The sequence below is a fragment of the Lissotriton helveticus genome, chromosome 2_1, assembly GCF_964261635.1.
Source record: "Lissotriton helveticus chromosome 2_1, aLisHel1.1, whole genome shotgun sequence".
In the NCBI taxonomy this organism is placed as follows: domain Eukaryota; kingdom Metazoa; phylum Chordata; class Amphibia; order Caudata; family Salamandridae; genus Lissotriton; species Lissotriton helveticus.
Window position 1 is genome coordinate 196,029,780 of NC_136059.1, and position 18,809 is coordinate 196,048,588.

The 18,809-nt window shown below is 46.0% G+C and overlaps 1 protein-coding gene across 1 annotated transcript in view; it reads right to left on the reverse strand.

Annotated features, from left to right (window-relative positions):
- The window catches only part of UBAP1 (ubiquitin associated protein 1), a 176,739-nt gene extending 161,186 nt beyond the window's left edge, over positions 1–15,553 (reverse strand). The window contains exon 1 of the mRNA XM_078674714.1: positions 15,423–15,553. The gene's annotated coding sequence lies outside the window, so the exon portion shown is untranslated. The remainder of the gene's footprint in view (positions 1–15,422) is intronic.
- Positions 15,554–18,809: the final 3,256 nt, after the last annotated feature.

Sequence of the window (18,809 nt, forward strand, 5' to 3'; positions counted from 1 at the left end):
TTGCCTCCCGCCGCACCTGCTATGTGCTCTCTGAGAGTTTTGAGTGTGCAAACTCTACGTCTTCAGGAGCCAGGCTGCTAGGCAGAGGCTCTCTGGCTCTGGGTGAAGCACCTCCCCGTTTTGCATGGAGAGCAAGTCTTTTCTTTTTGCTAACTTGTGTGGTGGGCCCTGCGCCATCTCCACTATTTATGAGAACCAGGACTGTCTGGACCACTGTGGTGCTACCAGAATCAGTGTCATGTTGCTGGTTCTGCATTTGCTGAGCACTCTGTGCATCAGTGGTATCGGGGGAAAAGCTTAGGCAAATGTCTTCGACCAGCTTATCCATAGGGCATTTCCCTAGGATTGTTCTCCTGGCTGTCTGTATTTGAAGTATTAGCATTTTGCATTCTGGTGTGTTGCAAACAGGTCTATTTTTGGGGTCCCCCACTTCTTGAATAACTTTTGTGTTTCCTGTGTATTGAGCTCCCACTCGTGGGATGCTGATGTCTGTCTGCTGAGCCTGTCTGCCTCCACATTTTCCTTTCCTGGTAGGTGTATTGCCAGGAGGTCTATTTGTAGTGGGATGACCCATCTCCATATTTCCTGCGCTAGGTTGGATAGCGCTACGGATTGCGTTCCTCCCAGTTTGTTTATGTAGAACATCGTTGTGGTGTTGTCGGTTTGTACCAACACTCTCTGCCAGTACAGTTGTTTCTGGAAGGGTTTCAGGGCAAGGAACACTGTATTTAGTTCCAAGTAATTTATGTGTCTGATCACATCTTTTAGAGTCCACAGACCCCTCACCTTGAGCTGGTTTATGTGTGCTCCCCATCCCATCTGGGATGCATCTGTGGTGATGGTCACTGTTGGTGGTGTTAAAGGCTTCCCCCTTGTAATGTTCTTTGTTCCACCACGCTATCTCCTTTTGCACTGCTTGCGTTACAACCACTAGATCTTCCCAACTCCCTGTAGCTTGTAACCATTGTTGTTGCAGCCATTCCTGGAATGGTCTCATGTGGAGTCGTATATTGGAGACTAGGTGTATGCAGGACGCCATCATCCCCATGAGCTTGCTCGCTGTCAGCTTGCCCCTTCCGGTATTGATGTCTCCCCTTCAGCAGGGCAAGTGTTCTCTTCTCGCTAGGGAACACCTTGCTCTGAATGGTGTTGATCTGTGCGCCCAGCAAGATCTTCACCTGTTCTGGTCCCATTGAGGATTTCCCCCAGTGTATTGAGAATCCCAGCTCTGTCAGCGTCTGTGTGACCCGCTGTGCATGTATTTGCCATTTTTTGTAGGAACTTGCCTTTATCAGCCAGTCGTCGAGGTAGGGGTATACATGAATCCCCTCCCTCCATAGGTGTGCCACTACAGCTGCAAGCGATTTGGTGAAGACCCTTGGTGCGGATTTTAGTTCGAAGGCCAGGGCTGTGGACTGGTAGTGCGCTTTGTCAATGGCAAATCTTAGTAGATGTTTGGGTTGTCTGTTCATGGGAATGTGTAGGTAGGCGTCTTGGAGGTCTATGGTGGACATAAAATCTCCGTCTCTTATCCGACGAATAACCTCCTGTAAGGATGTCATTTTAAATTTTTGAGTGTTTATGTATTGGTTTAGGAACCGTAGGTCCAGGATGGGTCTTTACATTTCGTCTACCTTTGGTACGAGGAAGTAGTTTGAGTACACTCCCTTGTTTCTTTCTTTGAACGGTACTGTTTCTATTGCCTCCTTGTGGAGGAGTTCTTGTGCTTCCTGTAGGAGGAGCACAAGTTTTTTTGAAGAGCGCGTCTTGCTTTTCGGCCTCCTGATTGGTGGCTTCTTTTCCAGTTCTATACAGTATTCGAACTGTATGATGTTCAGTATCCATTTGACTGTTATTTTCTTTCACTCCTGGAAGAAGTGTCTTAGCCTGCCGCCTACTGGTGTACATGTTCGTTGATCTCTCTTTTGTGTTAGTGTAATTGTTTGAGTCCTTTGTTGTGCCGCTCCCGTAGTGGTGTTGTGTGGGTGGGCAGGTACGGTGCAGCGGATTCACTTTGAGGTGGGTTGTTGGCCCCCTCTTCTTGTTTGCCCTCGTCCATTCGATCGCCCTCGAAAGGACTGGTCCCTAGTTTGGTACTGCCAGGTTTGCTGTTGCTGACCCTGCTGCGCTTGGTTGTTGCCCGTGGCAGGTTTGTTGGAAGGTCTGGTGGGACGTTCCCGGCTGGTTTCCTCCTCTGCCATTTGATCTCCTTGAGGGGGTGCCCCTTCTCATACCTCTGAAATGCAGCGCTCCCATGCACCTTGCAGTTTTATTCTCTTTTTTGAGCTGTTATGTTATGTTAAAATGTTTATACCGCGCACGTACACCAAAACGGTTTCATGGCGCTCATAACAGACATAGCAAGCCGGGGCCAGGATATCATACTGCAGCTGCTTTGAAAAGGAAAGTTTTCAAGGTTTTCCTAAATGACTCATAAGTAGAACAGTGGCGAAAAGAAGAGGGGAGGGAGTTCCAAAAGATGGGGCCGAGAGAAGAAAAGCGCAGGCCACCATGCTTCTTTCGGCGATTAGATGGAATGCAGAGAAGATTATCAGCCGACGATCTAAGATTGCGGGTGGGAAGGTATCTCTTTAGTTTGGAGGACACAAATTCAGGGGCGCAGTTGTGAAGAGATTTAAAAACAGTGCATCCAAGTTTAAAGGAGCACCGTTGGGCCACTGGGAGCCAATGAAGGCTCCTTAAAAGGGGAGAGACATGCTGGTGTTTAGGTTGGTGAAACACCAGACGGGCTGCCTGATTTTGAATTAACTGGAGTTTTTGAAGTTGATAGGCAGGAATCCCCACATACAGAAGATTGGCAAAGTCAATCCTGGAGATGACCAGAGCCAGTAAAACTAAAATGAGTGCCTCTCTGGTAAGAAAGCGACAGATCTTACGGATCCTGCGCAGTTGGAAAAAACAGGATGATGTCACAGCCGAGATCTGGGGTTTCATGGATAAATCCTCAGAGATGACCACTCCAAGGCTTTTCACCTTGCTGACTGGGCGAGGAGGGGTGCCGAGAGAGGGGGGCCAGTAGTTGTCATCCCAAGGGTTAGTAGGGCCACCTACCAGGACAAGTTCTGTCTTAGACGGATTCAACTTGAGCTGGCTGTGAGCCATCCAGTCAGAAATAAACAACAATGTGGTTTGAAAATTAGATCGGGAGGAAGGTGAAGTGTCCAAAGGAAAGACCAACTGAAGGTCATCTGCATAGTTATAAATAGTAGCAGGGGAGTGACGAAGGGAAACCATAAGTGGTTGCATATACAAATTAAAAAGAAGGGGAGAAAGGGCAGAGCCCTGAGGGACACCACAAGTGAGGGGGGAGAAGGGAGCAGCAAAGGTAGACAGGTGAACTGCCTGCGAGCGGCCTTGCAAAAAGGACCGCACCCAGTCCAGAGCAATGCCCTGGATGCCGGCGTTTCTGACACGGTCGATCAGAATAGCATGATCGACCATGTCAAATGCCGCCGAGAGATCCAACAATACCAGGGCTTGAGAGAGATTATTATCAGCACCAGCTCTGAGGGTATCCATGACAGCCGCAATCACCATCTCGGTGGAATGGAGAGAGCGAAAACCAGCCTGCTGGGGGTCCAAGAAAAGGGAAGTCTCCACAAACGAGCTCAGGCACCTGGTGACATAGGTTTCTAGGATCTTTCCCAAAAAAGGGAGAAGAGAAATGGGCCTGTAGTTACTCAGCACAAGTGGGTCTGCGCCGGGTTTCTTTAAAATGGGTAGTACCACGGCCTGCTTGAAGCCCTCTGGGACAACTCCTGATGTTAGGGAGGAGTTGAGAAGGGCCAAGGCTGGACCGGGACAATCCATGAAAATTTCCTTCAGGATGTGGGGGGGGCAACAATCCCTGGGAGAGCCGGAGCAGACCTTATGAAGGAGGCTGTGGAACTCAGAAATAGAAATAAGAGGAAAAGTAGAAAATTCCTGAGGGTTTACAGGAGGAAGGGGAAAGGATTTGGAAGGAGAAGGTGGAGAAATATTAGTTTTAATGGTGGAAATGTTGTCTTGGAAGAAGGCATTGAGCTCATCACACAGAGCCTGGGTAGGCACCAGGGGAAGAGTGATGCGGTCGGGGAGGGAGAGCTCATTGACAATTGAAAAAATGTCTTTGGCTTTTGAAGCCGACTCCAAGATTTTCCTGGAGAAATAGGAAGTTTTTGCCTCAAGTATCGACGATTTATATTTGTTCAGTAGGGTAGTAAACTCTGTCTTGAGTGAAGGGTCGTACTTGTGGCGCCAGCGGCGTTCAGCTTGGCGAAGAGCGAGTTTGTCAGATTTAAGCTGGTCATTAAACCAGCGCTGGGCATCGTGGGGGCGCTGGACTTTTATGGTCTTTAGGGGAACTACAGAATCAGCTGCTTCCTTCAACCAGTACTCAAGAGAAGAGGCTTGGTGGGATACTAATTCAGAATCTGGAGGGACTGAAGCTGCCAAGAGAGAGTGAAGTTTTGGCAGGTTAGCATTTTTCCAGTTGCGGGCCCTAATGTTCGCTGGGCGGGGGGGACGGTAAAAGCTGGGAAGGTCAACTGAGAAAGAAATAATATAGTGGTCTGACCAGGTACATGGAGTAATCAGAGGAGGGTCGATGTCAAGATTGACCGACCAAACCTGATCAAGTATATGACCCTTACAGTGGGTGGGATTAGAAATCAGTTGTTGGCAGTTCAGACTGACGAGGGTTTCTGAGAACCGTTCAGACAGTCGACTTTCTTGAGGATCATTAGGCCAGTAATTAAAATCACCCAGGATAAGGATCCTAGAGTGATTGATGAGGAGCTGGGAAACCATCTCCCCGACTGACTGAGGAAAAGAAGGCATGTAGGAGGGGGGTCTGTACATGAGCGCACAGGTAAGGGAAGTGGTAACAGAGCGAAGCTGTATGACAAGCATTTGAGTATCAGGAATGGGAGTGCAATCTAAGATTGAAAAAACATATTCCTTGCGAATAATGGCTGCAACTCCGCCACCGGCTTGCCCCCTGGGACGGTTAACATGTAAAATATAGTACCCGTTTGGGATAACGGCTAAAATGTCAGGCACTGAGTCCTCGGTCAGCCAAGTCTCAGACAGAAAAAGAATATCTGTATCGGTATCATCCAATAGACGATAAATGTCCAATTTGTGTCTCACCAAGGAGCGTGTATTTAAATAACGAATGGCTAGAGTGCAAGACACAGGGATAGGAGGGGAGGGAAAGGGGGATACGGATGGTGGGGTAGGGCTGGACAGAGGGGCAAGGGACATGCGCGAAGAACGAGCAATGCCGCATGCATGGGCCCTCCTAATGGCCACAGGCGGTAAGGGGACATTATGGCTGAAAGAATGTAGGTCCTGAGATGAATATGAAAATTTTTCGGCAGAGTGTAAGGCCGCTGGGCGCGGTTGGCCGCGGACGGGCGCAGACGGGCAGGACTTAGGCTGGACTTCGGCGCGACAACGGTGCTCCCGCTGCGCTCGTCCGCTGCGCTTCCGCCATACCGTCATAATATGTATAAGGGACGTAAAACCACTAGACCGCTAACCTGCACTGAATGCGTCAGGGCGGAAGTGGAGCAAAGAAGGCGGGGAATGGCGCTCACCAGTTCGACCCTCCGCGCAAACGGCACTCAGCCGGGGCGGAACGGGGTCTGGAGCGGAGATAGCAGGTAAGGTTGCTCAAAGGAGCCAAGCAATTGCAAATAGCGATTAAAAATAAACACAAGTTTAAAAACACATACACAGGAATAACTGCGGAGGAGCCGCGTTAAAAGCTAGTAATCAGCTAGGTACACAGTAAGTAGATAGCAACACATAGGCAGCCTGATTCGCCGCGTCTGTCAACTGTGTCCCGCGTTTGGCCCCAATAAATACTCGAGGTCCAAAACCACTAGACCGCTAACCTGCGCTGAATGCGTCAGGGCGGAAGTGGAGCAAAGAAGGCGGCTGCGTCAGTTTGTCATCTACTGGCGCCCCAAACAGCGTTTCCCCATTGAAGGGTGTGTTTAGAATATTATTCTGGACTTCCAACTTGAAACCCGAGATCCTCAGCTAAGCATGCCTCCTCTCCGTTATCCCCACCATCATGAGTCTGCCGGATGTGTCTGCCGCATCCAAGGCTGATTTGAGGCAAGAGTTTGCCACGTTCTTGCCTTCCTCCTCCAGGTCTGTTGCTCTCTGTTAGTACTGTTCAGGGAGGTGTTTGAGTAGCTGTCCGACCTCCTCCCAATGCTGGTACGTATGCCTGTAGGGCATTAGAGTTAGCGATGCACCAGTGAATAGCTACATTCCTCTCTGTTTTCCTTCCTGTGAGGTATATCCTCTTACTTTCTCTGTCTGGAGGTGACCCTCAGTTTGTGATACTGTTGGCCCTCTTTCTGGCTGTTGCTGCAATAATGGAGTCGGCCGGGACGGATCCCTGGATGTATGCTGGATCCTTGGAGGAATGTTTATATTTTTTCTCTGTGCTAGGTGTGACAGACCTGCAGGTCAATGGCTCCTTGAATGCTTCCCTGCCCAGGTCCAGGACACTTGGGAGCATAGGCAGGAATTGGCTCCTAGTTTGAGTGGGGAGCAGTGTCTCTAAGAGGAAGCAAGCTTTTGGTTTCTCTTCCTCTAGTTTCACCCCACATGCTGCAGCTTGATGACCATGTTATAGATGCCAATGTCGTCTGGCTTTGAAGGTCTCGAAGGATATCTTTCTACGGCCTCTTCCGGGCTTTCGGCGTCGAGGTCCTGCCAATCCAGGTCCTGCGCCACTGAGGATGCCGACCCCAAGCCGGTTTGTTGGTCTTACTCGCCTTCTCCCTCGTAGTAATATAGGCCCTCTTCATCCTGCTGATCTACAGGTTCCGGAGTTTCCGGCGGTTCTTCGGAGTCAAACTCCTCTTCAACTTCTACTTCGACCATCGTCGTGGGCTTTGAAGGGATGGTGTATCTGCTCATCCGTTCGTCGAAATCCTTCTTTCTCTGGAGGATACTGTCCATTTCGGCCTAGAGCCTTCTCTTTTTCCTCTCCATCTCGGCAGCTTGTTCGGCGTCGAGTGTTTCAGCGGTTCTCTTCGATGTCGAATTTGCCTTCAGCTCTTTTTCCTTCGGTGTCGAGCGCGCCTTTTCGGGGACGTGCTTCGACGACCTAGGTTTGTCTTGGGTTTCCGCCGGCTGGGAGTCCTTTTCGAAGGATCCGCTGGGCTGTTTGTCCCTGGATGCAGATGTGGCTGTCGATAGCTTCGGTGCCAGTACTCCTTCCGAGGACTTTGACTCGGATTTTCGAGAGTCTGACGGGGTTTTAGGGGTCGACGTCTCCCTTACCTCCTTTGTCGACTTCATATCAGTCTCTACGACCATGAAGTCCTCAGGTCCCTCTGCGATGTTGTCCCCTTCTCCACTGGAGAGCATGTTGTAGTTGGCTCTCCTTGACCCACACAGCCCCCCCACCACACACAGAGCCCCCCCCACACACAGAGCGCCCCCCCACACACACACAGAGCGCCCCCCACACACACAGAACCCCCCCACACACAGAGCCCCCCCACACACACACAGAGCCCCCCCACACACACACAGAGCCCCCCACACACACACAGAGCCCCCCACACACACAGAGCCCCCACACACACACACAGAGCCCCCACACACACACACAGAGCCCCCCCCCACACACACACAGAGAGCGCCCCACACACACAGCCCCACACACACACAAACACACACAAAAACACACACAGAGCCAAACACAAAAACACACACAGAGCCACACACAAACAAACACACACACACAGAGCCACCGTGTCAGGCAGTGTCTGTAGGTCAAATAGTGTAAAATATCAATCAGTAAATGAGTCATCTGTGACCTGATAATCACGTTATTGAATGAACTATTGTGGTCTGTGTGCAAGGCACTTGTTAGAACATGTAGGTAGTCTCTTATTTGAGGCAAAACTTCTATAATATGAGGTTCTGACACAATAGGGTCATGGGGTGGCTTAAACCATTATTGTGCCACCTCAAATGGAAACAATTTTTCTTGTCACGTTAGCAGGTCTTATGTTGCATTAAATAAAACAAAACAAGGTGGCCCAGTTTCAAGCAGCGCGTTAAGTTTAATAAACAGGGCACACGGCCTGTAATGAGTTTCAGGCCTCTTAGCACAGTTTGAGCTTGCTCGGAGAGTTGTGAATATTCAAGGGGTTCTTTAGAAGGAGACGGGTAGTCTACCTTTGCAATTTTAACTTTCTCTAAAAGAAAGTAGACACGTTGATTGCAGGTGCGCTGTGGAAAGTGTTCAAACAACTAAAAACGCTGAACACTCTACAGCGCGACTGTAATCAACATTTTATTAGAGAAAGTTACAATCGCAAAAGAAGGCGTACATGTTGAACACTTTCCACAGCACACCTGCAATCAACACATCTACTTTCTCTTAGAGGAAGTCCAAATCGCAAAGGTAGACGTACCAGTCTCCTTTTTAAGAACCCCTTGCATATTCACAACTATCTGAGCAAGCTCAAACTGGGTGAAGAGGCCTGAAACTTATTCCAGGCCATGCGCACCGTTTATTAAACTTAACACGCCACTCAAAACCGGGCCACCTTGTTTTGTTTTATTTAATGCAACACATGACCTGCTAACGCGACAAGAAAATAGTTTCCATTTGAGGCGGCACAATAATGGTTTAAGCCACTCATTGTCCCTCTTGTGACAGAACTTCGTATTCTAGAACTTTCACCCCAAATAAGAGATGACATACATGTCCTATCAAGCGCCTTGCACATAGACCACAATAGTTTATTCAACAACTTGGTTATCAGGTTGCAGATGACTCATTTACTGATTGATATTTTAAACTATCTGACTTACAGACACTGCCTGACACCACTGTACCTTAACTACAATGTAAGGTCAACCACAGTTAGTAGAATAAACTCGAGCCCTTCTATAGCTCACGAAATGACGACCTATCACTGTAACTTCATTAACTGTATCGTATGCTCTCAGTCATTTAAAACTAAAAACTTGCTACATTTCTAAGTTCCTAATTTCCAATTATGAATTCGCCAAGTGTGTTTTTCACCCACCCCTCACGCTTTCGAGGAGCATAGCAATGTAAGATTTAAGGCTAGCATCACTACTGACAGTGCATGGTCACAATAGACTAACATATATAAAATGTATGTGTACTCTTATTATAGTCTTTTTCCTTTCCTCTTTTAGTTATAGGTACCATTGACACATAACCATCCAGTGTATTAAAAGAAGGGTAATTGAACAGCTTCCCTCGCACATCACACAACAGATATTTGCAAGATTTGGTCCAGAAGAAAACCCTCCGACCCAACTTATTATTATTATTATTGTGAAATTTATAACGCGCTCAGTTACCCAGGGGCATCCCGGCGCAGGACAAAGCGAAGGAAAAAAAAAAAGACTCAAACTCAGCCATTACACCGGAAACAGATGGGTCTTAAGGAGTTTCCTAAAGTGCAAGATGTTAGGCTCTGAGCGTATCTTAAGGGGCAGGGAGTTCCACAGTGCCGCTACTTGCACCGAGAAACGCCGGCCACCCGAACGAGCTCTTTTAACTCTGGCTGACTGAAGCAGGTGTTTTTGTTCAGAGCGAAGAGCCCGTGTGGACTTATATGGACGTGCCATATTAATCAAAATGGAGGGGCCCCTCCCATGCAGGATTTTGTGTGCAGTGCATAAGGATTTGAATTTCACTTGGCACCAAAAGGGCTGAAACATGTCGACCACTCATACCTTTCTGATACAGGTGCTATAGAACAGTAGTCCTTTTATTCACGCAAAACATTTAGTTTTTAACCTTGCCCCATCCCCGACAGAATAAACCTGCATCAGAGGAATGGAGGCAATTTTAAAGTCACCTCACTTTCACCCTCACCATCACTGATCACTACTGTGAATAACCAGTTGGTCTCCCTCCTGGTGGAGGAGAGCATGACTAAGACTCAATGATGATGCTGTTCACGTAACAGACTGCAGTGGACAATCAAGATATACCGCTCCTACGACTATCACGTGAATGAGGGTTTTTAGACGGCTAGAACCCCAGACCCTGGTAACAACAGGACAAGTGATACATTCCTCTCTGATTATCTGTCAAATGCTTGGAAGCCGAATGGATCTCAGCTTCTCTCTCCCCTAACTGATTAAAATGTTTGCTCTAAACAGCATGTGTTATTAGACCACATTTATTCACCTCTATGGAACAATTTTCATATACACACATACCAAAAGAAAACAAAAAAAAAAATGCGAAATGTAGTTCCCTACCTAAGCACGTAGATTTGAATGCACTTCCTCTGTTTATTGTACTAGAGGTCTGTTGTCAGGTTCACCACTCAGTATGTCACCTAATTGTTTACTTTACCACCAAATCTAAATAACTGCACTGCACATCCTGTTAAGTTTGCTAAGTAAAGCTTTTCTGTTTAAATTATCCTACTTGAACGCAAACAATGAATCTACTGATTTAGGATGAAATAGCTCCGTGAACATAGTTGCCAAGGAATTTCCCACAAACACTAGCAAACCTGAGTTTTCAATTACTAACTCTGGTCCCAGTTATCGGAAAGCTATTTCACCTACTTCAGGACTCTGCTTAGCAGGTATTATAGGCATTGAGCACAGCTTCCGTCAGCAATTTTTTTGCCTAAAATATAGGATACCAGCAAAGACAAAAACATAATCACAAAACTTCTAAATTGTGCAAACCGGTGGATCACTCAGCTTAAAAAGAAAGCAACACTTCTATGCAGTGGTTTCAGTGCCCTTAAGTTATAAAACAGCGGATACAGAATACATTTTTCCCTTGACTCAGATATTAAAAGATAGCTCTAGAAAATTTAACCTGCATGACGCAATGAGGTACGGACAACACAATTTGTTTTACTCAAAAACGATGAAACAATACTGTTCAGTTGATGCAGAATGACTTTCCTGGTAGTACTGGTTCAAAATAACGTAATTAATGTAATGTGGAAAGACTAATCCGACATATGAGCCCACTGTGCAATAACCACAAGTTATCAGAAGCACGGTTCTCAATAGACAAAAAGTTCAATTTTGATATATATATGCTTACATTGTAACAACACCATGTATGCAATATTGTACCTTGCAATATACGCACTTGCACTTTTATGTAATCCTTTATGGTTTTCAACTTGCAAGAGTTCTTTCTCCAGTTTATTCTCAGGTTTTTTTATTTTAATTGTTTACATGAAGTTGATATTTCTTGATTCGTCAGTTAACTGTTTGGAAATTAATTATGGCACTGTATGTATTACTGAATTTATTGTTCTGTACGCCTTTGCACTTTAATAGTTGTTATGACCTAATTAAGTTTTGATTGACTGACATAACAGTCGGGAAGAATGTCTTAGGAGTCATTAAAAAAAAAAAAAAATTATGTTGAAACACTAATACCACTAAGAAAGTAACTGCAATCTGTTAATATATCCTGAAACTTTTTTTTCCGATCCTCCTTCAATCTATAATGAATGGTACTCCATCTATTCATTAAAACTAAATAAGTCAAATGAAAACAGCACATCATTACAGGATTGGGAAAAACCAATGACTTGTTAACCTTAAGTTACCATGCAACACTTAAAGTAATGGAAAGGGTACAGTTTAATAAACTAGTAAACTGCTTCAAATTATACTACATAATGCAAATCTTACAATTTTGAGAACCATAAATGGTTAAAAGTAATGCAGATTGTCATACAGATTAGCAATATCCTACCTATACGTCTTTGGAAATCAGAAGAACGATCGAACCTGTGGTAGAACTTTCTAAAATCCAAAATGCTCTATCCTAGGGGCTGCGCTTGTTTGCTGAGGTTATAATGGTGGGATATTAAGGGCCTCCCCTGGGCAAGAACATACCAGCGTAGGGAGAGGGAGACAGGTTGCAGACTGCAGTCCAAAACTCATCTCCCTTATCCACTGGGCTGGATTTATGTTCGTCTTGAGTCAACTTCAACACACCTGGATTGTATTGTTAAAAGGTGAAGGAAATTAATTTGAAGGGTAGTGGCTCTCTTACTTCTATTGTGGATTGAGTCACCTAAAAACAGTTTCCTTGAATGCTGGTGATGGCAGAGGCTCATCCGGAGTGCAACCTTGCTATAGACAAGGTTCTCCACAGGACAATACTAGTTAATGGAACTAGATTCTTAACACTAGTTAACACATAAGCACATCCTCAATTTAATTCATGTTACTGTACACTGGACTGTGCTCAAGTCTGTTGATATTTTCTGATTTTGAACAAAACTAAATACAGGATGAGGCACAAACAGGATGTGGCCTAACGGCTAGAGGGGTCGACCTCTAAGCTGGAGAACCCGGGTTCGAGCCTCGGCAGGGATGCTCAACATTCTGTGATTCTGGGCAAATCACTATCTCACTGCGCCCAACAAAATAAAGGTGTCTGTCTGTAACGCAATTGGTGCTCATGTAAAGCGCTGTGATACCTTTGGGTCGAGTTTTTTCTATATAACCCTGTCCCCCAAAAAAGCTCAATTTCTATAATAGTTTTTGAAGTTTGAACCCACGCCGTCCTAGATTACCTCTTGAAGGCAGGAATGTAACTGAAGGATTCTGTTGACTCCACCATTTACAATGTGTTTTGTATGTTTCTTTATAGGTATAATGTATGACACTGAGGTAAAAACGGAGGTCAATATTATGATATGCTTATCTTTGCTATGTGCCGCAGTTATGTTAGGCAATAAAGTAAAAAAGTATTTTTTTTAAACCAACGTCAGGAACCTCAGTATAATTATCGACAGCAAACTGAACATGACCGCAAAAGTCAACATCATCACTGCATCCTGCTTCCAGACATGAAGATGCCGAGTAAGATCTACAAATGGCTCTCAAACAACGCTAGAAAATCTGTCAATCACGCCCTAGTCAACAGCAAGTTGCACTATGAGACCAACTACGCTGGGATCAACAAGCAACTTACTAGAAGACTACAAACAATCAGGAATTCAGCAGACGCCCTCTCAACATTCCACACAGAACTCACATCACACGACACCAAAAGGAATTACACTGCCTCGCGGTACACAAACGTGCTAAATTCAAACTCCTCATACACACATTAAAATAAAAGGCACTACACAACTAAGGCCCAATCTACGTGAACAGTTGCATCTTGTTCCACCAACTACCCAGACACCTCCGCTTCACAACACTCTTTTTCGCACACATCCCCATGCCTACACAGAACCAGATCAGGACAAACATTCTCTTACATCACTCTTAAAAAGTGAAACAACCTCCCACTGCAAATCAGAGCCTCCTCCTCTCGTTTGAATTCTGCAAAAAGCTGAAGATCTGGCTCTTCTCTTAACCAACCAACCATAGGCAGGGCTAAGCCCACACACCTTCTCAGTACCAGGATACCCTCAGGTGTGATAGTGCCCTTTACAAACACACATAACTGGCCTCGTGTCCTACTGAGTGGGTTGTAAATCTTACACGTCCTCATTCAAAGATTAAATGAAAATATTAAAATACTAGTCTCATTATGCATAAAGCTGATCGATGCTCACTGAAAGACAGTCGCATGACAGAAGTCAGCTGACAGCTGTGCTACATGGGCTCAGAGACAATCAGTGAACACTTCACTAGATCATGTCAGGAGACAGCATACAAGGTGACTGAAGTTGCTCAGCTTGACATATTAAATTTCACAGGCCACTACTTTCAACGAGGATCAGGTGACGTATTATTACATGCGCATCTCAAATACATCTAGGCATGTAAAAAAAGAGTAACTTTAAGTGGGATGCAATAAGATGGGGGCGAGAGGGTCTCTCTAAAAGTACTAAAGATTTCTAACTATGTATACTTTCCATGAGGTAGAGCCTATGTAGTTAAGGGTACGGCTCACAACACAGAGGAAAATCTTGAGCTTGAGCAGTGTGCCATCTGACTATTGAGTATCATTTCTGTTACTGCATCCAGACATCACAAAATAATGGGCATGCGCCTAAACCAGCCAGACCTATTAGGTTTGTCAATGTTTGTTACTATATTGGATACATGAGTAATAATGATATTGTTGTAAAACCTTACATTTTAAATGTTTCAATATTGAAAATATGAGACTGAATTAAACATTAGTACTGTCAGTGGAACGAGTAGGGAGTCGTCAGAGTGTAGCAATGAGTCCAGTCCTTTCCTTCACACGACTTTCCCTTGCAGCATCACTGTGAAACGCCAGTCTCCCTTTTCACCTGCATCTTTCTGATATCCTCCACCTGCATTTTTCACACCTCATCACTTTTCTCTTTGGAACATAATCTCTTACATCTCTCATTTCACCATTGACCCACAAGCATTCATCTATAAGCACTTCATTTCCTTCTACCCGGTCAGTATTTCAAAAATTCTGTCCTCCTTTCACACACGTTGCATACATTGGCAGTTAGAACTTGTCAACGTTGTTCTTTGTGCTCTGCAGAAGGATCAAGAATTGGCTGAGCATGCATTCTGCACACCTTTGCCTTTGGGGACTCACTGACACGCGCTGTGTGAACCTCGGTTTGCCTTCAGCCTCACTCCAGACATTTCAATTATGGCCCGTAATAAACAAACAATCACCCACAACAACCCAAGATTACAGACAGACACAAGATTAATATGACGCATGAAAAAACCTGCAGAACAACAGCACTCCGGAAAAGGTAAATACTCTTAGGTACGTAAATTAAGTAAAACGCCTGAAATGTAAACAGGAGATTGATACTTCATTGGCAGGGTCTACCTTAAAATGTGTTTAGAGTGGTTGAGGTATCGTTGTTGAGAAATCGATCACTGTTTCCCTGTAAGGGGCGTCAATACAAGCCTCGATTGAGTCCAGTTTCAGAGTCAGTTTCTAATTACTTCCGGGTCTGAGACGCGGCGGAACTTACACCACTTAAACTCCTCTAAATGAGCATATTCTGCAATCCAACTTAAACCTAGAAATACGCTCACAAGGACAAGAAAGTTAATGCTTGATGACGGTACACGACCTACCGAGCCCGAAAAGGCAGTATAACAGTGTTCAACAGTCCAAGGAGGGTTGAACAGAGGAAGCTCTCTCTTGGTGTCCAGTTGATGAGTAATGGAGTGACTGATGGCTATGGAAAGGTGAATAACATGAGCTGCGAGGGAGCAAACAGACGTGGCAGTCAGGAAACAGAAAACCGAGGAAGATAAATCAGTACATACAGAACTGGTGATCCAGGGCTGAGAAACTATGGAGGAATGGCACTTCGTGTAAAAGGCCACTCATATTAAAGCTGGCACAGTACACATTCAGGCATGTAACCGAAAGGGAACAGAAGAAAACACCAATAATGGTAGTGTGGCGGAGAGCAGAAGCATCTCCTTCTTACCTGCTGCGGACAGGGCCCGTCCCTGGGGCGGCGCCTGTCTATGGAAAGCTCGCTCCGATACCCGCTCTACCGCGGGACGCCATGTTGTGACGTCTCATTCTCCATCTGTCAGCTGAGCAGCCATTGACGTCATCACGCAGTAGGCGTCTCTGCACACCACCAGCGGGGCCGCAGAGTGACGTAATTCTAGTTCGGGCATGTCAGGTCTGATTCAAAACCAAGAGGTCTCGTGTATGAAAAGTGGTAAAAGGTAGCAGGCGTCTAAGGAGAATTGATGATTATTTATGTACAGCGTACCTCAGTGCCTTCGAAAAAGCTCGAACATATAAAGCTTTGTGGTTAGGTCGTCTTCCTTTCAAACCAAACTGTTAAAAACAGAGTAATATATAAATTCATATTTTGTATAAAATCGCACATTTTGGTGGATAAAAGGAAAAATAATTCGATTAACTAAGAAATACTGAAAGTTCAGTTTATCCTGTTCCCAGGTTCTTCCAAAGTCAGACATTACTGACCCAAAAGTGTCTCAGTTCAAGATGGCTGCCTTGTTAATTTTGTCCATTGCTGGGGGTGGGAGGAGGCATTCTTCCCTCGTCCATCTTCTCTGTCTCATTCGCAGACATCCCATCTACAGAGAAACTTAGCTGGAACGAACCTCTCGCGTACAAACCAACGTTTTAAGAAGAAAGTGGGAGATTTCAAAAAAAGAATATACAGAACGCATTTCTTTCATTGACTTCTACTGAGGCGGAGGCAATTTCAGGCTGGAGTCAGCCAAAGTAAAGCCATTTCGGCTTCAAAAGTCAGGAGTCTCCCGCCTGAATCGGGTCTGTTGGAATGTATTCTAGTGACATGTTATGTGTGGCATCTCCGCTAGGGCTTCTGTAAACAACCGGAAGTTCAGTATCTAGTAGTATTATATTTTTAATTTCATGTTTAGTGCTGAGTCATGATGAACGTCTGGGCGGCTGCAATGATAATGAAAAAGAACATATAGACTAGTAACCTGTGAAAATGATATTGTTGATGTTGAGTATTGGTGTTTATCTTGTGCAGTCAGGCAGACCATTCCATACATTTAATCCAGTTTCTTTGTGGTCTATTAAATAAAAATGTGAGCATTGGAGTGGGCATGGGGTAATGTGCAGGGTCGGATTGGGATCACAATTTGGCATGGGCACTGCCAAAAAATAGTGGCCCACTTTCGCGGGGCATGCCCTTTCATGAAACACTATTTGGCTACTCTTAGAGGTCTCATTTGTAGAGAATGTTGGGTAAATTAAGTCGTTTAAAGCTTATAGAGCCAGTAACATTGGAGAAGACTAGGAGAACTGCAGTTATGAAAACGGAATACTTAATTGTGGTATTAAGGCCCGGCAAAAATGTAGTTAGATACTCTTTCCCAACCAGCTATATCTTTGACTCTGATCATCACATAAATCAGAAATCTAGTTCAAAATCAAGGTGGAAGGGTCAGACTGGAATATTTGGGAATTAAAACCTGTACAAACAAAAGTAAGAGGAAGAGCAGCTCTGAATCTCTGCCTTGGAGAACAGAACCAATAATGGCAAACAGTAAAGAAATATATTTTGTATATCAACCATAAAACATTTTGCAAAACACTCAAAAGAAATGCAATCTAGCTCCGTCACAAAATATTGTACTTTTCCCTGAACGTAAGTACCTTTTGCTCAAAGACTTGACTGTGCTAGCTCTTCTATGATGCACTTGTTTGCACATGTGAGAATCTAAAGCTCCCCAAACATGATTAAATCTTCTAGTACCCTCACAAGTCTAGCTTGATCCCTTATTTATGTAGATTTTGACCAAAAAATATTCCCTGGAACATCTCCATAACTGTAGCTGGACATGTAATACCGTTGTTTATTCTTACTTGAAGACTAAACATCTTGCACAAGGTGGAAAGATACCCACTCCCTAAATTTGTGCTGGGCATTGATCATTAAACAAATCACAAAACTCACACACAGTCAAGTGGGAAAGGGTTATGTCAGGATATCTGGGAACATAATCTACAACAGCCCAGAAAGAACAGAAGCACCATCCGTCTCACGACCAGCACCGACAACACCCTGACCAGCGCCGAACACCTGCATTTCCAGATCCACACCAACCCGAACACCACCCTCAGAGGCACCCTGATCTACCGACCCCCTGGACCACGCACGCAATTCAGCGAGGACATCGCCGACTTCGTCAGCCCGCATGCCCTCCCCTCCGATGACTACATCCTCCTGGGAGACCTCAACTTCCATCTGGAGAACAACAACGACCGCAACACCAGCACCCTGCTCGACAACCTCGCCAACCTGGGACTCAAGCAACTGGTGTCCACCCCCACCCACCGCGCCGGACACACACTCGACGCCGTCTTCTCATCCAGCACAGACATCGACTTCAGCCACGCCACAGAGCTTCAATGGACGGACCACAGCTGCGTCCACTTCACCTTCAAGAGAACGACGACCCACCAACACCAGCGACAGGCCGCCCGCAGAAGCTGGAACAAGATCACAGCAGACCAGCTCGCCACCTCCCTGAGCCAGCACCCTCCTGCCAGCTCAGCGAACCCCAGCCAGGCCGCCGACAACCTCACGAAGTGGATCAGCAACTGCGCGGACGAACTCGCCCCTCTGAGGACCCCGCCTAGCAGACACGGCAGCAAGAAGGCCCCATGGTTCACCGACGAACTCAAGAACTCCAAGAAGAACTGCCGAGCCCTCGAGAAAGTCTGGAAAAGGTAACCGACACCGGACAACAGGACCTCCTACAAACTTGCCACCCGGAAACACCACCAGCTGATCCGCGCCGCCAAGAAAACAGCATTCAAGGACCGGCTGGACAACAACGCACACAACTGCAAGGAACTCTTCAACATCGTGAAAGAGCTTTCCAACCCCAGCGCAGGAAACAACGACATCACCCCATCGCAAGACCTCTGCAACTCCCTCGCTTCATACTTCCACAACAAGATCACGGACATATACAGCAGCTTCAACAACCAACCAACGCTCACCAGGACCGAACAACCACCCCCCACCACCACCCTCCGGGCCTGGACCCCGATCAGCACCGAAGACACCATCCGCACGATGAACTCCATCCACTCCGGATCACCGACCGACCCCTGCCCTCACCACGTCTTCAACAAGGCCGACGCTGTCATCGCACCCCACCTGCGAGACATCATCAACACATCCTTCGACACCACCATCTTCCCTGAGAGCTGGAAACACGCCGAACTCAGCGCCCTACTCAAGAAACCAACAGCGGACCCCACCGACCTCAAGAACTACCGCCCCATCTCGCTTCTCCCGTTTCCAGCCAAAGTCATCGAGAAGACCGTCAACAAGCAGATGGCCGCC